This window comes from Erpetoichthys calabaricus, chromosome 6, assembly GCF_900747795.2.
Source record: "Erpetoichthys calabaricus chromosome 6, fErpCal1.3, whole genome shotgun sequence".
Lineage (NCBI taxonomy): Eukaryota > Metazoa > Chordata > Cladistia > Polypteriformes > Polypteridae > Erpetoichthys > Erpetoichthys calabaricus.
The window spans coordinates 37,093,404-37,115,183 of record NC_041399.2 but is presented as its reverse complement, the minus strand read 5'-3'; the positions used below and the strand labels follow the sequence as shown (position 1 = coordinate 37,115,183).

Below are 21,780 nucleotides of genomic sequence, written 5' to 3'. Positions count from 1 at the left end.
CCAACACGTGGCGAGAGGTAGAGAGATGTCGCAAAATCAAACAGAATGTTCAAGTAAATTATAGAAAATAACCCGATCTAAACCCATTAAATAGCTCTCTCATGAAAAACAAACAGACAAGACAGTGGATTTTATACATCTATTATAAAAGAAAATCCTGAGGCGAGACGAGACTTTTGCCATGAGATTTTCAAGTCCCGCCCTCTCCCAGCCATATTCAACCACGCACACGGGTCTCTCACCTCTCATTCATGTGAATGCTTTTGGCAAACACATTTTCTGCTCTCTCTGTTCTTATAAAGTTTAATGTTATCATGGAGAAGCGATGCAAAATAGAATCAAAAGAGTTAAACAATCGGACGTATTAGAAATTCTACAGCCAATAATGGATACAAATCCATAAGTCCAAAAGTATCGCACTTTACACAAAATGTATCTGCAAAACCCTCACATACATTTAGTGGTTACTTTGCAAAACAAATTATTAACTGCTGATGATGTAGATTGTTTTGTCTGTGCTGAAATTCCAAAAAGAGAAACCTATCTTGAATTATGGTCCAAAGTCATTAAACACATGTCTCACTGACCATTTAAAAGATTCAGTATGTTGGGACTCAAAAAAAAAAAAGTATTTAAAGAAATTTCCTAAAGCTTTCGTTAATTCAACAGATAAGACTAAGGCTGGCTTTCCTGATTATCAGACGTAGAGATAATCATCACCGAACAACACACTTGTCATGGAAAAAAAGTTATTAAAATTGTGATGATCGTTAATTCAATGATTGTACCGTATAACCCCGTATTTGCTATAACGATTCGATTGTCATATTAATGTTGAGTATTGTGCATTGATTATGAGTATTAAGTACATCTACAAGTACTTTCATATAGGGCAACGATAGAGTATGCCTGACTGTATCCAAAGAACAGCCTCAGGATTAAGTACAAGCTTAGATACTCGGTACTGTCAGTGCAATGGAAAGCGGGTGGCATTTAATTGGAATTGCCAATGCACGGTCAAAGTCATCTGTTGAATTATTATCAATTCATTTACCAGGTCAGAATATGATTCAATTTAAAGAAGGCGAAGAAGCACAAGCTTTACACGTGCCACCACCACGTTTCATGGTATGGATGGTTATGTCTTTAATAATGTGCAATGTTCAAACATGCTGTCAAGTCTGATGACCAAAGAGAAAATAATAATAATAATTGGCTATTTTGAACTTAATAAAAATGACAAATGCAAAAACATATACGTTTTCTTTCAATTTATGACGTTTGACTATTTTTACTATGGTTAATTAGTTGCTGTAATGTAAAATAATTAGTTCTATCTATGTATATGTAACAGATCCCCATGAAAACAACAATCTGTTAAAATTGTACTTCCGCTGACCCATACGCGACCGGTAGATCCGTGAAGTGCTGGGCCAGGGTTGACGAGCGAAGCGAGCAGGGGCAGAGTAATTTTTTAAAAAGCAAGAACCGACTTCAAATTAAGAGAACTGGGGGGTATTTTTCGTATGTCGCTTAAATCATCCGAGATCAGGTGCCTCATCTTGGATAAGTAAATGCCGGTGACACTCATCCGGGATAGGTCGGTTTTTCAAACGCAGCCGTGTGTTAGATTAGTCGAGCTCGATCTAAATCATACGAGATGAATGCGCGCTGAGTGAAAAGCCCATATATATTGAGTCTAGAAAACATGATCAGCAAGTCCTTGATAGGCTGTAACAAAATGACGAAAGAACGGCCGCATTTTTTTTCACACACGCGGCGCAAGACTTTTTATTCGAAGGACATGAAGAATTTCAAGATTTAATATGCACAAGGGGGTAACACTGCAAAAGCAGCCCAGACCAGAAAAGACGGCTGGCAAAAAGTGGCCGACAAATTAAATGCTAAGTACTGTGCATTGTACTTACTGAATGCAGCGTTTCATTTCCTATGTGTCAGATTAATTATTATTTAATATGTCATAATTCCAGATCAAACGTGAGCACAAGGAGAACATGGGAACAGGTTAAAGTGAAGTACAAGAATATACTTCAAACTGGTAAATATTGGTATACAGTACAACTATTTAAAGAATTGTTGATATAAATAATCATATATAATATAAAAAAACATTAATTTTAAAGCTAATAAGAAGGCAGACAAGCAAAAAACAGGTGGAGGTCCACACGGTCCAGACCTAATCCCTGCAGAAGAGTTGGCTCTCCAGCAAAATGCCCATCGCCCTGTTTCTGATGGCATTCCAGGGGGAAGCTCCTCCTCAGAACCAGTGGCAGGATGCAGTGGTTACTTCATTTCAGGTAAAGGATGGTCATTGCATAGATTTGTCCTCCATGTGTGCCATAGGTATGTTCCATATAGTCCTCTTTTTTGTTGGGTCAGTTGCAGGGAATGTCATATCCCTTGAACCTGTGTCTGACCAACGAGATATTGACGAAGGTCAAATATTTGATGAAGACACTGTGTCTGATTATTCATCAGGAGGAGAGGTACATTTTCCAAATAATGTTTGATCAAACTCCACTCTGATCAGTCCCATGTGCCCCAATCACATTTGGAAATCCTGGGTAATGAGAATGTTAGGCTGATTGTGGGATTCTTCGTGGAACTGTGGGTGTTTTAGCCTGTGTATTACCTACCTGCAATGGCATGAAACGCCTCTTTTATTGTCTGCACACGCAGGTGTCCAGGAAACACTATGAAACCCCGAAGGAAATATTTCAGAGCCAAACAGACTTTACGAATTGCCTGGCAAACTGCACTTTTAGATAGATTTTCCGCATCGCCTACAGTATATAAAAAAAGTACCGCTTGTAAAAAACCTCAAAGCAATGCATACTGTCTGTGTGGTTGTGAGAGCCCGACTTTACCTAGTTTGACTTCGAATATAAGTTGCTAATAAATCTTTGAGGTACAATATTCCCCCTCGGCTAAAGCGGTATCTTTCGAAAAGAATTTCCTCCGGGAGCAATAAAGGATCTTGCCGATCGCAGCAAAACCCTCTCTATATGAAATTATCTTCTTATAATTTGCGCACCAATATCAATTGGTCGCTCATTCATGAACAGCGAAGCCATGACTGGATGACTTCACGCACCGTCACTGATCACGTGTGTAAACTAATCCTTGTTTACTTAGAACAAACCTGCTCCGAGCAGGTTTGCGGATTAGGATGTGTTGCTATGACAACACTTCCAGCAAGAGTTTCGAAAAACCGACAGATCCAGGATCAGGCCAAATCGTCAACAATTACCTCCGGCTAAACGACTAATCCACGTACGAAAAATACCCCCCTGGTGGAGTTTGTGGACCCCTTCACATCTCATCTTAGTTTGGGGGCCGTTTAAAAAAGTAGCATTGAGAGAACGAATCATAAAAAAAAAAACAGTAAAATGAGAGGGGGAGTTAATTAGCCAGCAAAAACCGAAAAGGGTTCAAAATGAAATCCTTCATCCACAGTAGCACCCCGGAGCTGGAGTCCCCTGGCTCACACAAGACTAACGGCCATTTCTGTTAGCAGGGTCACTAAATCGCTGTTCACATTTCAGTTTTCCTTTGCACAGCCGAGTCCCATTTTACGTTAAACTGTCATTTAACAAGTATTGTTTTTCTGTACACATTTTATCTTCGCCGTCATCTATAGTTCCCCTCCAAGCCTCCCCATCGTTCCTTCCGTTATTTCTTCACAGCCGCTAATAAACCTTTACCGATTCTTGCTATGATTCTGCGCAGAAGAGAAAGCCCATCAAACTGGTCATCGTCAGCCACATTCTCTGCGTGACATGGTGCACTTTGCAGTTCTGTATCATTTAATCTATTAATCGAATCCACAGCTGGTAACATGGAGTTCCTTCTACTCATCGCTGCACTTTTTTTTTAACCTATTTGTATTATTTTTTCCTAGTGATTATCCCTGGCGTCCATTAATTTATGATTATTGACTTTTGCCAATTAATCGAATCTTTTTTTTCCGGGGCGGATAAAAAGACGTTGTGCTTCTCCATTTTGTTGATTGAATTTTCTCCAAAATTATTTAAGGAGATAAAAAATATAATTTAACCCTTCTCTTTGATTATCAAATAATATAAATTAATATTCACGGCTCTGTATATCCTCAACCGACACACAAGCAGTACAATGACTTCAATTACACAGTATGCGGTGCTTACTTAAGAGAAACAAGTAACTGATTGGCTGGTGTTGTACAGCTTCTAAGTCGCACTTCCGGTATTGTAATGACCTCGGCAAACCAACAGATGGGCAGAACGTGTGTCTGGCATTTGTTATCCACTGGCCATACAACGGGAGATATTTAAAAAAAACGGATACGGCATTTGATATCTACGTATTTTTACAATAGCTTGCATAATTTTATTGTTTTTGTGCTATACTGTTTTCCTAGAAATATGTGCTTTTATATGCAACGTCTACACTCACTGACGGTATTGTACAAAACCAACGTCACACAAAAGAGCTGTTCACTGTTATCTAATGAATGCAAGCTTATAATAATCATGTTTGCTGATATTATGTTGCTTTTCCTAGTTACTGTGCTACAAACTCTCCACCACCACCAACCGCCACACTAATACAATTAAATCTTGTAAAAACAAAAACAAATTATTTCCATTTAACAGATGCGTCAACCGCTATCTTTTCTCTGAAATGAGAACACTTTTTTTAATTCTTAAAACATGGTTTCCCAATTTTTCCCTATACACAGTTGAAATAAGCTGATTTAATTTAAAATGAACACGTTTTATTGTGCACGCGACTCTTCTATTTATTATGTATATGACGCTCTTATATTTGCATAAAGATCCGGCCCCTTTTGTTGCATTGTGGTCCCAGCGTACCCGCCCCTTTGCCGCAGTGGGAAAGTAACTTACACAGGCTTTGGGAGTAGCATCCACTTTGCAGCGGGGCTTTGGAGTAAATTCCATTCTTTCCGAATGCCGTGAAAGCTGATTTTATGATACGGCAGAGCCTTTAATGTGAAGATACACGAAAAGTGAAGATCACCACGAAATGACTGAAAACAGAAATATTTTAAGTTGGTCGTACATAAATTGGTTTAGTAAGGAACATTCAAATAAGTATATAAGAATATATAAAGCGATATCAACAAATCTAATTGTGTTATAATAGCTGATGTTATTTAGAGTTATGCTTGTATTGCTTTGGCTTATAAAACATTGTAAACAGTGTTGATCAATAAAAGGCAAAAACACTGAGTGGCTGTGTTTGAATTTCGACAAGTGGATAAAAGGCCGTCTTAATGTTAAATCAATTCTATTTAAATGAATGGAATTTTGTTGGCATTATTGATAAAAAGGTCATTCAATTCAGTGTGACTATCCAAGAGAGGATAGTGAAGGGGTAGACCGAACAGAAGGAATGGTCGGTGATCTCACGTTGTCACTGTTGTCACAGGTCTCTGACTTGCCTACCGTTCAGTAGCCGATACACAGGCTGCACCCTGAAGTAAAGTTCTCGTCGATAGGACCTTAAAATAAACTTAAGCTCTCGTCAATAGATTTGCCTGGAAAGCGTAAACAGGTGATGAGCAAGTTTGCATAATACCAGCCGCTCCATAACAGAACATCTCGTTCTAATGAGAGAGACATGCTGTATGTTAGAATAAACGCAAGACCGCAGTGAGAGTTTTCAAACATACACCCCGGGAAAACGGACGACTCCTTGGATCACAGTTTGTTATGAAAGGTCATTGAAAAGAAAAACTTTCGAGAATTCATCATATACAACAATAAAAGAAGTATACGAAAACATGAGAAGTAGCATCAATATAAACGGGCACCGGACAAAGGATAGAAGTGTTAAGAGAAAAAAACAAAAACAATTTTAAAACACAATATTACTCTTTCTTGAATGGATCCGCCACCCAGATTAACACGAGGAAAGCAGAATGTCGCGTTGATGGCCAGGCTGGAATGGGAAGGACCTGCCGCCAGAAATAAAAGAACTTGAAACTCAGCCGGAATGCTGAGAGTGAAGTTTGGAGAAATAGAATAGAATAGAATGCCTTTTATTGTCACTATACACATGTACAATGAGATTAAAAGCAGCTCCTCCAGTGCAGACATAATATATGTAGAACACAACAAACAAATAAACAGATGGTGCAAAAGTTGCAATACAAGAATGAAGAACAGACTGGAACGAACTCAACGGGAAGATCAAACAAACTCTACACCAATGTAATATGATAATTTGTAATATATCATGTTCTACTTTTTAGGTAATAAATAAAATCGTAAATTGGTAAATAGGTATACGCTTAAAACATTGATTATTTCATATGATTTTCTTATACCTGTATTTTTGATCACTGAATTCCAAAATGAAAAAACTTTTTTTTTCCGTTAGCGTTTATTTCACAAATCACCCTTTTAGCTGCCCATTTAGCTTCCTGTTGTTATTGCGCTAGAATTATCAATATTTATTTTAATAAAATTTGTTGGGGGCTAATTCAAGCACCACCAATGTGTAGCACCCACCTGGATGATGTGACGGCAGCCATTATTACTACAAAATGCTCAACCACACTTTGAATATGAAGCGGTAAAGGTGTGAGAAGCCAGTTAGCGATAGGAAATGATTAGGGGGCCAGAATGGACAAGGCTGTGGTGGGCAATTCAGCCAGCACATCGGGTACACCCTACTCTTTTCGACAAAGTCTCAGGGTCCTTAATGACCACAGAGAGTCAGGACCTCGATCGGTTTTATGACTCGCCATAAGGACGGCGTCATATTTACAGCATAGTGTCCCCGTCGCTGCAATGGAATCCACAAACAGACCAGAGGGTCGGCGCCCCCTGCTGGCATAACCAATACATATTCCAGCAGCTACCCAAACTATTCCTAGATAGTTTCCCGTCTAATGGCCCCCTAGTCCGAGGATTGCGCGTATTAGTCGAGGTGTAGCTATGATTCTTGAGAAACGATCTACCAAGAATTATAGCAGAGACTCAGGTTCGAATCCCGCTCATGGCACATTGCTGAATGGAATCCATCCATATTACTAACCGAGAATGCTAAACCGGATGATGGACGCAGGCACATCCGGCCATGGGCCGTAGCTGCAAAAAGACGTACTGCGCAGGCGCGAAAAGAGTCCACGAGAGGCGGGTCAGGAGCCGCGAGAGGGGGACAAAAGAGGCCGCGAGAGGCGGATGAGGGGCCGCGAAAGGCGGACAAGACCACACAAAAAAGGAGTGAGCACACTTACTTATATAACACCTTTATCATGGTCTGAGACGGCTGCACAAATAATCATGAGGGGTACAATAAAAATGAAAGCACAATAAGAATGAATAAATAATAGTGCACAGCCTTGAGTTTGTATGTATTTATACAATTTGGGAAGTAATATACTCTAGTTAATGCTGACATTTAATTAATTTGAAGTAGATAAAAATAAATATTTGTAAATATTGCAAAGGGAAATGTTTATATACTTAGTGCAAAATAACGATATGTGTTCTAGTAAATAGCATACACACCACTTAGTTATTACTAGTTATTACTTAGTAATATGGATATATATATGCTGTACTACAGCAAGATTAGAATTGTCTGAGTATTAAAGGTGTAGGTCTATTTTATAAGCATATTTTAACATCAATGTTAATCTAGAGGATGACTAAAATTATTATTATTCTGTAATACCATTGATATGAACGATTTGTGAAATTAGTGTTAAGTAGGCCTATAAAAAATGAAACTATGTTTATACAATTCAATGTTTATTATATTTTATACACTATTATATCTGTCTTTTGCCTCGCAGTTTGAGTGACCTGGGGACATGGGTTTCCGCTTCCCGGGGTCCCCCCTGCGTGGCGTTTGCATGTTCTCCCCGTGTCTGCGTGGGTTTCCTCCGGGCGCTCCGGTTTCCCTCCCTCACAGTCCAAAGACATGCAGGTTAGGTGGATTGGCGATTCTAAATTGGGCCTTAGTGTGTGCTTGGTGTGTGGGTGTGTTTGTGTGTGTCCTGCGGTGGGTTGGCACCCTGCCCAGGATTGTTTCCTGCCTTGTGCCCTGTGTTGGCTGGGAGATCTGGCTCCAGCGGACCCCCGTGACCCTGATGTTCGGATTCAGCGGGTTGGAAATGGATGGATGGATATCTGTCTTTACACGTTTTGCACACAATTTCATAAAATGTAATAAACTGCACAAAGGAATGTTTTAAAAATCATTCAAAAAAATTGTGTACGTGAATGTAAATATATCTGCACCAAGCCGACACTCGTGAGTAACATTTTTAGAAAGTCAGAGGCGTGACACATGGGGGGCTGGTGGGTGGGCACTGTCCTCCAGGGACAAGCCGTGCCCCCACCTGCGAAATTGCTCTGTCTGTCCAATCAAAAACTCCGGAGGGAAGAATAACATGTGATTTTCAAAACTGAGTTACTTTCCCTTTACAATCGGCCCCGTTTGAACTTGGGGCGTATCCATCAGTGTCTCCTCCACTAGACAGGCACCGCGCAGCTCACAGTTCACTTTCGCCGCACATTTTGCATCACGTTTTGAAACCTGTAGACCGCATTCTTTAATCAAAATAGCGTATACGTTCCATTCTTCTTTTATGTTCTGGTTGGTAACACCAAAGGCTATGCCACTAGGTGGCTTTTTAAAAAGCAGACTTCTTCAACCTCTGTCCTTCCGCAAGCTGCTGGCTCCATGGTTGAGCCCAGCACCGCTGCTACCCAACACAGAGCACAGCGCACCCACGTCGGGAACTGAAATCCAAAAGATGTAGATAAGCCTACACAATCCTCCAGCTCTGCGCCCGTGTCGGGTACTCCAAACCTCTGCCTTGAACAAAATGTACAGTCCGGTCTGCCTGACTTAAATATGGATAGCCCATCCCAGCCCATTATTAATTAATTATCCCAAGCGCGCGTTCGGAAAGACACTCAGATGTTTTAGTGCAAGCTGGTATCAGTCTCGACCATGGCTTGAATATTCTGTTATCCGTGATAGCAGCTTTTGCTTTGCCTGCCGCAAATTTAGTGTTTCCAATTCGGACCGCGAGGACATATTCACCAAGCACGGCTACACTAATTGGAAAAAAGCTCTAGAAAAAGACGGTGGCGGCTTCCACAAACACGCGTCTAGTATCCCGCACGTCAGAGCCATGTCTGCATCACGGCACTCATCATCGGTGTGTCTTCAGCTGCATGCGAAAGCTCTTTCTCTACTTTCAACCGCATTCTCACTCCACTCCGCCAAACAATGCTGCATTCAAGGAAGAGAAATTTAGTCATTCTGGCACAAGAGAAAAACATCACAGAAAATCTAGACATGAATGAATTTATTTTCAGAATTTTCCATGAGTAACCGCAGACTGGTCCTGTAGATAATATCCAGGTTAAACACTGGAAACTGATGTCCTATGGCCTCCCATGATTACAATATGCCACGTTTCTGTTCTTGCTCTCATATGTTGTATACATTTGACTTTATTAATATTTACCTTGCAGATGTAGTTCTATATTTGTTCACAAAAATAATAATATAAGCTCCATTGCCTCTGTTAATTTTATTGAACAATAGGTTATGATATATGCCACAATTTTTGCTTTTATGTTATATAAAACTATGTTATTATTATTTGACCCCTCTACAAAAATGGGGATGGATGGATATTATTGCCCCCCACGAAGACACCCACCCCCCAGACAAGCCAAATGCCCACCCACACATGATGTTCTGGTCACACATCTGTAGAAAGTTCAAAATGAAACGCAAATCGCAAAGTGTCTGTGTGCCGACTCGAACAAGCTTTTGCAGATACCGTGCATTACCTGACAAGAGGATGGGCCCGCCCCTTTCCGAGTTTAGGTAGCCAAAACACGAGCCGTGATTTGCCAATTCTTGGTAGCCGACCGAGCCGTCATTGGCCAATTATTTGTTGCCGAACCGGGTTGTGACTGGTCAATTGTTGGAAGCCGAACGGGCTGCGATTGGCCCAAGTTTTCAATTCCTTGGTAGAATCTATGGTAGCAGAAAGCGATCTGACTGGTTTTCGCTACCAAGAATTACCTCGACTCATGGCTGCTCGGGGGGCCCAAAATAATATAAATTATTACAATGTAAGTTTAAATCAAAAGTTATTTTTATCAGTAATAAATGGTCAGAAAGCAGCTGGAACCTGAACCTGGTGGAGTCTTAGCCGCGGGGAAGCAGCACAACAGTGTCAGGAATTGACATTGGGATCAGCTAGAAACAAAACTACTGCTTGGTGCTAAAAACATCATCAGACATCGCTTGGTGGATCAGGATAAAGTGCTCCATATTCTTCTTGGTTTAATGAAAAAGTTTGTCAAAGTCCTATCAAAAGATGCAGCTTGTTTTTTATGTATTTATGCCGAAAATGTATCTGGGCTAAATTAAAAGAGGGCATTTGCGCCGGACCTGATAGTTGACGACTGATTTCTGATGCGCAATTTGCCGGTGCGATGCACGACCTGAACCGAAGGAGTAATTTCATAGTTTTTCGGTAACAATAAAGATACAGATTAAAAAATAAAGTTAAAATGTAATAGTTAAGAAATTAGGTTGCAACATGAGCCTATGGATTTGTATTTCTAGTTTCTACCTGAAAATCTGAGGGAGGAGCAGAGTGAAACATTCGTCATGATATCAAGGACATCAAAAGAAGGCACCAGGGAGGTTGATGTGTCAGTATGATGGCGGACATCTGCTGGATGATTCAGAGGGACGACAAACAAACGATTGGCTAACACAAGCAGTTTTGTACGGTTTTGTATTCTATAATTTAATAAAAGTCTTGTCGCTTGCTGACAGATGACGCTATGCATTGATGTTTTTGGAACAACTCAAAAACATTTTATAAATTAATAAATATGTTTAATAGCTTCAGTACCTTACTGGCCTCACTGTGATGTTTGTCTTACTTAGAGGGCTTGTGTATGCCTGAAAATTCTACATAAGACAGATAGTTACATTTATATAGCGCTTTACAGCTAAACACACTTTCCCTAAAAAGAGGGCAGGATAGGCACAAGTAGCCATAAACTAACAGATCGAACTAATTTACGAAACTGCGCACGTTTCATAAAAGCCGCTGCACGCATAAAATATGTATATTTGAACAAGTCAAAAGTTGTTTTGTGGATTGTATTTTGTAAATAAAATGTACTTTTACTGAAAACATTTATACCAAATTGTCGACGAAGTATTGTAAGACAGATCAGGGCATTCAGAACACTGCTGTGGTTAAACACACATAGGCCTACAACACAACACGGGGAACGTTTTCCTACCACCTGAACTGCTAGATGATGGTTCAGTCACTGAGCTACGACTACCAATCCGACCACATATCAACGTTCAAGTTCTGCAGTTGCGGAGTCAGTTCTTCTAATGATCACCCCATGCAAGCATATCCAAATAAATGCAAACAATATAGCTTTAAATGTACAATTTGGCTTTATTCGATTAATATCGTTCTATCCATTGTTTTAGCCAACTTAGTCCGGAGCATGCGTCGTAGGGAAGCTGGAGCCTATCCCAGCAATCATATAGCGAAATGCAGGAACACTCCATGCACAGGGTGGAAGGCCCATCCATCACATGTAAACAGCTCAAACGCACGCACCTTTGGGCTAATTTGATAAGCATTCTCAATTAAAATACCAGGAAGTACGCCTGAGAGAGCGCCTGTATTAAAATAACGATAACCGCGCCATGCTCGAGGAAGATCACCAACATGCGAAAACTGCAACACGTCTCCAAGCCGAGCTCCTCGCTCTTCCTTCCTTCTCCAGTTAATATCAGTTAACATCAGTTCAACATGAATGCTGGCGTGACCTGCGGTGACGTATGGTGCTCTGGCTCTGTAGTTGAATATGATTGGGCAGATATTCAAGCTTAGAACTCGAATGCTGATTGGACGATCGTATTTATTATGCAGTCACGTTGTAGAGTGTGTGTGTGTGTGTGTGGGTGTCTGAGTGTTTGGTGTGTAGTATTTACATAGGAGGGGGGGTTAATAAATAGTAAGATTCCTGTTAGATTTAAACTAAATTAACCTTTACTTAAAACTTCGTCGAAGACATTAGGTATATATTACACTAATTAACATAAAAGTGAAAACATGCTGGTATATGCGACTCACCAACTTAGTCCCGTCATGCACAGGAGTCTCTTGAGAGATGGGGTGTTGATGACGCTGGCTTTGTAATTTAAGACTATACTTTTAGGGATCATTTTTATAGTTTGTTTCTAGAGAAATGTGTTTCTGAAGTGTTCGGTCTCGCTAACCATGATGAGGAGTGATAATGTTTTCTTCTGAACGCGAAGCGGGTGGTGAATGCTCTTTAATTAGAGCTGTTCGCTATCTTTGATGAGCGTTCTGCTTTTCTTGTGAAAAGTTAGAGGAAGAAGACATGTTCTGAGTGGTTTTAGTCTTAAATGTAAAATAATAGATTTTATCATTTTAATATTTTATTTTTACCTGTCTTTTTTGTTGTTGGTGTTTCGACAAGTTATGTGGTCAGGGACGGAGCAAAAGTACAAGAATTACGTAGTGGAAGTAACTGTTGAAATAAGGGAATCAGATTATACCTAAACAAGACACCAAAACAGACATTATAAAGGTAGAAAGTAAACCTAAAAGAACTCACCAAGGAGCACAGTGTAAAGGAATCGATTGATTTGATTTTGCAGAACTTCTCACTCGTACGGGGGGAATTAGCTCAAATGGTAGAGCGCTCGCTTAGCATGCGAGAGGTAGCGGGATCGATGCCCGCATTCTCCAGACGGTGTCTTCTTGCCGTTTGTTCATTTCGCGTTTCTATTTCGTATCTGAGTAACGTAACCTTTAAGGGATGTTGGGGTCAACGTGTGCTCTTTTCATCTTTGCAAATTAGATTTTAAAATAGCTAAAACACCATTTATGAAATAATTCCTACTTTCTCCAAAACTATCAACACAATTGGAAACCCATATAGTCGTCTGTGCAAATCTTAAATGTCCGTGTGAAAATTAAATATAACCACCTAAAGCATTAACTTTTGCAATTACACCATCACTTGCTTTGTGCATTGTATTTTGTACTGTTAATAAAACTGATTTTTATTTAAAAAAAAAACAAAACAAAATCAAAATAAAACTTTGTATTTTTTCTGAATTTCCCCATGGGATTAATAAAATCGATCTAATCTTATCTAATCTAGTATGACACACACAAGAGGTCAAATACACAAACACTAGTGATAACCAAACACACTAGAGAGAAAACTCTACAACAAAAACCTTTCCTGTTCAGTAATGAATGCCTATTTTCAGATTACTGTAACTTTATTTTGCAACACATAGAAAATTGCAGGTAGGCAAAAATACAGAAAGTGTTTTATTTGTACTATTGAGTCAGAAACGAACAACTTCAAACGCCCTTACTGTATATACATACATACAGTACATATTGTACAGTATATTCCAGTATCCCAAGCCTCACCATAAACAGCATACAATCCACATGGCACTGAAGTATTCCAAAAATACAAAACTGCGGTGACCAGTGTAGGTTATGCAGTAAACTAGTCGGCTTTATCTCCATCTCTTCTTTGGGCAGGATCAGACCATAAAACCTTATCCACATCATACTGAATGTTCTCATCTCTTGCCAAGAAAGCGAGGAAAATATGCTTGTATATGTCAGATCTACCCTTGAATTGGCTCAAGTGAATTGTCCCCACATGCCTCTTTCATAACCTCTTCTCCCTGGGATAGGGGTTCTAGACACACACCTCCCGGTTCTAGACACACACCTCCCATCACCATGTGGAGAAAAATTCAGATTTCCAAACTGAGCGCCTATTTTAGTAACATTCTGTGCACTGCCCTGTGAATAAGACTGGGCACATATGACTGTAAATTACAGTAAAAGTTCTGTATTTTGCAGTATAGGACATACACACATATACTGAAAGTATTGGTTCTTGACCCTTGCGGACTTTCTTTCAAATGGCACATGATACCATTTCTTCATCTTTATTCTCTTCTGGTCAAGTGCACACTAAAGTTTTGGTAAGTTCTTTATGATCAATTCCTGATCTTCTATGATTTGTCTTTGCATTTCACTCAGATGTACTGTATTGTGCCCAATGACCATATTTACAGTGGCTGTTTCTTGGTAATCTGTCAGCAGTCGTTGCTTGCCTCCCTCAGGGGGTTGTATTGGTGTTCTACAAAACTAATTTTTGACAATAATATTGTCAAAACAAAGAGGGACTCCTTTCTGTACTTACAGTATCAAGATCCTAGCATTACATTACATTACAAAATATGAAAGTGCTGCAATTGACTTTTTTCTTGCCAGTGTCTAGCAGTTCACTCCTTCCAGCATCTGACATTGTCACCCCATGAACCAACACATTGTGTACCACGTATTCCATGTGATATAAATTGTCTGCCACCCCTTCCTCCTCAGGGTGGCATGGTGGCGCAGTGGGTAGCACTGCTGCCTCGCAGTTGGGGGACCTGGGGACATGGGTTCGCTTCACGGGTCCTCCCTGCGTGGAGTTTGCATGTTCTCCCCATGTCTGCATGGGTTTCCTCCCACAGTCCAAAGACATGCAGGTTAGGTGGATTGGTGATTCTAAATTGGCCCTGGTGTGTTTGTGTGTGTCCTGCAGTGGGTTGGCACCCTGCCCGGGATTGGTTCCTGCCTTGTGCCCTGTGTTGGCTGGGATTGGCTCCATGACCCTGTGTTCGGATTCAGCGGGTTGGAAAATGGATGGATGGATGACCCCTTCCTCATCTTCTTCATTGTCTTTGTCTTTGAGGTTGTCTTCCACAAACTCTCTCTCTGTCATTGTTTGCATCCATAGTTCCAAAAACATGGACATAACTTTAATCCTATTTATATATCATGTTCTGATTCCAAGGAGAAGGGGGGTGTCATGGAAAAAGCTTGCCTCCATCTTAAAGTCTATTTAAAATAATTAGGTAATGACAATATACGCTAAAAAATATTTCTGTAAATGACACTCTTAATTATAACCAATGAAATCCAGTCCTACTGTTTGTACACAAATGATATTTTTAATGTGACAACAAAGATATTGTCAGTTGTACTAGAAATGGTTACGTAAAGCTTTAATATCTATTCATGTTGAGTAAAACCAACAAACCCCAAGAATCATTTACTTTCTGTGAGTGTGGTTACAGTCCATCACAGAAGGGAAGGAAGCTAAATGCACGCTGTATGTACATGGATGACGTAAATGTCATACCAGAGATGAAAGATCTGTGAACAAAGCTTTAAAGATAACAGGGCAGCAAGAACAAAGATAACTGTGGGGAAAACAGAATACAGGGTCCAAGGAAAACGGCCAGAAGAAAGTAGTGCAGGAATACAATTTCATACGAAACCTATTAAAATACTGGGAATAAGATTTGGAAATAAAAAACAGGTGAAAGAGACTGGAAGGAGCTGCTTAATGGACAAGTGACAGGGATATGGAAGCTAAGGAGACTTTGAAGGAGCTATGAAGGGAAAGATCTTCTTTTTAAGTCAGCTATATTGCCTAAGTTGACCTTTCTATCAACAATTTATTTTACCCAAGAAGTACTAGGGTGTTGTACCGTGTTAGCCATTTTGGATGTAATGAGAAGTCAAGCAAAATGACACCTTTTACTGGCTAATGAAAAAGATTACAATATGCAAGCTTTCGAGGAAACTCAGGCCCCTTCTTCAGGCAAAATGTGACATGTTAGAAGAAGAAAGGAGATGTAAAATGGTCGATACAGCGAGATATGTGATGGGCGAGAGTTTGAGGAAATTTAAATAATATAATATGAAACAGCAAATAGAAAACCAACTGCCTTCAATACCCCAAAAATATATAAAAACGTGATGGAATGCATAAAACAAATTTATCTTGTAGCAGAAGAAAGTAAAATATGAAATAACTGAAAACTTCTGATCCAAATGGTAAAGGGAAAGAAAGTAGTAATATGGATAAAACAAATGTCAAGAGCTGAGCCAGGGAAGATATGGGAAGTGGTGTCATGTAAGCATGTGTCAAATAATTTAAAAGATTTAATGTGACAGGTTGTGCATAACATCTTGCATACTAATAACAACCTTGTCAAAGTAAATTCTGTTGAAACCACAAACCCCCCTTCTCCTTGGAATCAGAACAGGATATATAAATGGGATTAAAGTTATGTCCATGTTTTTGGAGCTATGGATGCAAACAATGACAGGGAGAGAGTTTGTGGAAGACAACCTCAAAGACAAAGACAATGAAGAAGAAGAAGAGGAGGAGGAAGGGGTCATCCATCCATCCATTTTCCAACCCGCTGAATCCGAACACAGGGTCATGGAGCCAATCCCAGCCAACACAGGGCACAAGGCAGGAACCAATCCCGGGCAGGGTGCCAACCCACTGCAGGACACACACAAACACACCAGGGCCAATTTAGAATCACCAATCCACCTAACCTGCATGTCTTTGGACTGTGGGAGGAAACCAGAGCGGCAGGAGGAAACCCACGCAGACATGGGGAGAACATGCAAACTCCATGCAGGGAGGACCTGTGAAGCGAACCCAGGTCCCCAGGTCCCCCAACTGCGAGGCAGCAGTGCTACCCACTGCGCCACCATGCCACCCTGAGGAGGAAGGGGTGGCAGACAATTTATATCACATGGAATACGTGGTACACAATGTGTTGGTTCATGGGGTGACAATGTCAGATGCTGGAAGGAGTGAACTGCTAGACACTGGCAAGAAAAAAGTCAATTGCAGCACTTTCATATTTTGTAATGTAATGTAATGCTAGGATCTTGATACTGTAAGTACAGAAAGGAGTCCCTCTTTGTTTTGACAATATTATTGTCAAAAATTAGTTTTGTAGAACACCAATACAACCCCCTGAGGGAGGCAAGCAACGACTGCTGACAGATTACCAAGAAACAGCCACTGTAAATATGGTCATTGGGCACAATACAGTACATCTGAGTGAAATGCAAAGACAAATCATAGAAGATCAGGAATTGATCATAAAGAACTTACCAAAACTTTAGTGTGCACTTGACCAGAAGAGAATAAAGATGAAGAAATGGTATCATGTGCCATTTGAAAGAAAGTCCGCAAGGGTCAAGAACCAATACTTTAGTATATGTGTGTATGTCCTATACTGCAAAATACAGAACTTTTACTGTAATTTACAGTCATATGTGCCCAGTCTTATTCACAGGGCAGTGCACAGAATGTTACTAAAATAGGCGCTCAGTTTGGAAATCTGAATTTTTCTCCACATGGTGATGGGAGGTGTGTGTCTAGAACCGGGAGGTGTGTGTCTAGAACCCCTATCCCAGGGAGAAGAGGTTATGAAAGAGGCATGTGGGGACAATTCACTTGAGCCAATTCAAGGGTAGATCTGACATATACAAGCATATTTTCCTCGCTTTCTTGGCAAGAGATGAGAACATTCAGTATGATGTGGATAAGGTTTTATGGTCTGATCCTGCCCAAAGAAGAGATGGAGATAAAGCCGACTAGTTTACTGCATAACCTACACTGGTCACCGCAGTTTTGTATTTTTGGAATACTTCAGTGCCATGTGGATTGTATGCTGTTTATGGTGAGGCTTGGGATACTGGAATATACTGTACAATATGTACTGCATGTATATACAGTAAGGGCGTTTGTAGTTGTTCGTTTCTGACTCAATAGTACAAATAAAACACTTTCTGTATTTTTGCCTACCTGCAATTTTCTATGTGTTGCAAAATAAAGTTACAGTAATCTGAAAATAGGCATTCATTACTGAACAGGAAAGGTTTTTGTTGTAGAGTTTTCTCTCTAGTGTGTTTGGTTATCACTAGTGTTTGTGTATTTGACCTCTTGTGTGTGTCATACTAGATTAGATAAGATTAGATCATTTTTATTAATCCCATGGGGAAATTCAGAAGAAATACAGTTTTATTTTGATTTTGTTTGGTTTTTTTTTAAATAAAAATCAGTTTTATTAACAGTACAAAATACAATGCACAAAGCAAGTGATGGTGTACAGTAATTGCAAAAGTTAATGCTTTAGGTGGTTATATTTAATTTTTACACGGACATTTAAGATTTGCACAGACGACTATATGGGTTTTCAATTGTGTTGATAGTTTTGGAGACAGTAGGAATTATTTCATAAATGGTGTTTTAGCTATTATAAAATCTAATTTGCAAAGATGAAAAGAGCACACGTTGACCCCAACATCCCTTAAAGGTTACGTTACTCAGATACGAAATAGAAACGTGAAATGAACAAACGGCAAGAAGACACCGTCTGGAGAATGCGGGCATCGATCCGCTACCTCTCGCATGCTAAGCGAGCGCTCTACCATTTGAGCTAATTCCCCTTCTACGAGGTAGGAGTTCTGCAAAATCAAATCAATCGATTCCTTTACACTGTGCTCCTTGGTGAGTTCGTTTAGGTTTACTTTCTACCTTTATAATATCTGTTTTGGTGTCTTGTTTAGGTATAATCTGATTCCCTTATTTCAAGTTACTTCCACTGCGTAATTCTTGTGCTTTTGCTCCATCCCCGACCACATTACTTGTCGAAACACCAACAGCAAAAAAGACAGGTAAAAATAAAATACTAAAACGATAAAATCCATTATTCGACATTTAAGACTAAAACCACTCAGAACATGTCTTCTTCCTCCAACTTTACACAAGAAAAGCAGAACGTTCATCAAAGATAGCGAACAGCTCTAACTAAAGAGCATTCACCACCCGCTTCGCGTTCAGAAGAAAACATTATCACTCCTCATCATGGTTAGCGAGACCGAACACTTCAGAAACACATTTCTCTAGAAACAAACTATAGAAATGATCCCTAAAAGTATAGTCTTAAATTACAAAGCCAGCGTCATCAACACCCCATCTCTCAAGAGACTCCTGTGCATGACGGGACTAAGTTGGTGAGTCGCATATACCAGCATGTTTTCACTTTTATGTTAATTAGTGTAATATATACCTAATGTCTTCGACGAAGTTTTAAGTAAAGGTTAATTTAGTTTAAATCTAACAGGAATCTTACTATTTATTTTTACCCCCCCCCCCCCCCCCCCATACACACACACACACACACACACACTCACACACTACAAGTGATGCATAATAAATACGATCGTCCAATCAGCATTCGAGTTCTAATTGCATCTTGCCCAATAATATTCAACTACAGAGCCAGAGCACCATACGTCACCGCAGGTCCACGCCGGCATTCATGCTGAACTGATGTTAACTGATATTAACTGGAGAAGGAAGGAAGAGCGAGGAGCTCGGCTTGGAGACGTGTTGCAGTTTTCGCTTGTTGGTGATCTTCCTCGAGCATGGCGCGGTTACCGTTATTTTAATACAGGCGCTCTCTCAGGCGTACTTCCTGGTATTTTAAATTGAGAATGCTTATCAAATTAGCCCAAAGGTGCGTGCGTTTGTGCCTTTACATGTGATGGATGGGCTTCCACCCTGTGCAGGGAGTGTTCCTGCATTTCGCTATATGATTGCTGGGATAGGCTCCAGCTTCCCGACGACGCTGCTCCGGATAAGTGGGCTAAAACAATGGATAGAACGATATTAATCGAATAAAGCCAAATTGTACATTTAAAGCTATATTGTTTACAATTATTTGGATATGCTTGCATGGGGTGATCATTAGAAAAACTGACTCCGCAACTGCAGAACTGAACGTTGATATGTGGTCGGATTGGTAGTCGTAGCTCAGTGGACTGAACATCATCTAGCAGTTCAGGTGTAGAAAACGTTCCCCGTGTTGTGTTGTAGGCCTATGTGTGTTTAACCACAGCAGTGTTCTGAATGCCCTGATCTGTCTTACAATACTTCGTCGACAATTTGGTATAAATGTTTTCAGTAAAAGTATACTGATGTGAGGGTCACCAACTTGCACAAGATAGAAGGAGGCAAATCCAGGTTTCCAAAAAAATCAGCTTTATCGTTGTGAAGGCAGGAACATTTTTCAAAACATTTATTAAAACAGGACCTGTGATTCTAACACACATAGCATGCAAGTAGTAATGATGATGTCGTCCTGCATTTGCTCCCTTCTCGGATCAACAGAACAGATAGCCTTTCTGCACAAAACAGGAGACAGTAAGTGAGTGCAAGGCCAGGTCATTGGCCGGTTTTAAATGTTCCCGCATCAACCATCAGGTGACAGACCTGTTAAGCAGTGAGACTGTGAACCTGCAATTGCACCGGAGGCGGACAGCCAATCCCTGCCTGTGTTAACAAGAGTTTTTGGCGCACAGCATGGTTGGGTAATTGTTGGGGTCTCAAAATTCTCACAATTAAAAGCAGTAAACCTCAGAAAAAAAAGGAAATTTGAGTTATAGCAGAAACACGTAACATAAATAGTTTAAGTTTAAACAATACAACATCTTAATCATGGTCAAATCTACCATCAGAACAACTTGGGTTCATATATGGCTTTGCATATGTGAGAGAAAAATGTGCTTAACAACAATAACAGCCCACATTTTCACTGACAGTACAGCCACTCACTGCAACCTACTATCAGCACACACCACTTCGATCCTCACATTTATAAAGCTTTCCAATCAGCCCTAAATAAAAAGCTTTTAAAGAAAAATACAAGTGCTGGTCGGTTGATGCAGCCTGGACATGATCAGAGCAGGTGCCTAACAGGTCAGTACCTTTAGGAGATTGTAAATGTGATGTGTTACTGTGCTGCAAAAAGAAAATGTCCACATACATGGTCAATCAAAACAAGAGCCTGGTGGAGCAGTGAAAGGAAAAATGAAAAAGAAAATTATACCTGACCTTTTCAAAAAATAATCTAAAATAATGACTTGTGCAACCACTTTGAACCAACCATAAATACTACAGATGAGACTGATACTGTAAGAATGACTTTACAGATAATCATATCACCACTTCTAGCAGCTTTAGCCTCTTGACTACAGATAGACCCATCTGGCGTTAGCAGCAATATACTGTCAATAACACTGACATAGACGTATACAACAATGTGATGCTCACGTTTCCAGTCTGTTATTTAATTTTTTTTTTTTTTTTGGTGCAAGTCTACAGCTCCAAAACGCTCCATCACATATCACCATATTGTCACAAAGTGAAACAGGCTAATTGAGCTATAAGAACAAAGAAAACTTCCCAAAGACATGATGTTGCACTCATTAAATAATGTAATACATTCATTATATAACACTAATGAGCAAAAAAGGAAGGTGAAGTTGACCTGAAATATAAAGGAGCTGAGCTGGCTTTTGGTCTTTGACACCCTAAATTCCATGGGGGGGGGGGGGGGGAGTCTTATGCTGCATTCCATTCACCTCAGAAGTTGGATGTCAGAGCTGAAAACGTCACACCCGAGTTGACCGCGTTCCAGTAAAACATTCAGAAAACCAATATGGGCGCCTCTAGGAAATCCTAACAATGCATTAAGCGGTATTTTGCACATCCAAACAATGTAGTGAAATGTCCATGAGTGATGTAATGAGACACAAATAGACAGAAGTATAAATAAACAGTATAATACTACAGCTTTCGCTAAAGTCTGTGGAGTACGTTGCCATTTTGGATTAATGTCATAATCTTAAAAACGACAATCTCAACTAAACAGACCAGGCCCGATGCTGTGTTCCATGTACGTCATATATTGGAGCTGGAAATGACATCACACCCAAGTTGGATGTGTCCAGGA

At 40.0% G+C, this 21,780-nt stretch overlaps 3 non-coding genes across 3 annotated transcripts; 2 read left to right on the top strand and 1 right to left on the bottom strand.

Moving 5' to 3' along the window:
* Positions 1-12,253: 12,253 nt before the first annotated feature.
* LOC114654007 (small nucleolar RNA U3) lies at positions 12,254-12,469 on the top strand. Its single transcript, XR_003716654.1, has one exon. It is a non-coding gene; the product is annotated as a small nucleolar RNA U3 (small nucleolar RNA).
* Positions 12,470-12,753: 284 nt separating this feature from the next.
* trnaa-agc (transfer RNA alanine (anticodon AGC)) lies at positions 12,754-12,826 on the top strand. The gene has a single exon. It is a non-coding gene; the product is annotated as a tRNA-Ala (tRNA).
* A 5,886-nt stretch (positions 12,827-18,712) lies between these two features.
* LOC114654006 (small nucleolar RNA U3) lies at positions 18,713-18,928 on the bottom strand. The gene has a single exon (XR_003716653.1). It is a non-coding gene; the product is annotated as a small nucleolar RNA U3 (small nucleolar RNA).
* Positions 18,929-21,780: the final 2,852 nt, after the last annotated feature.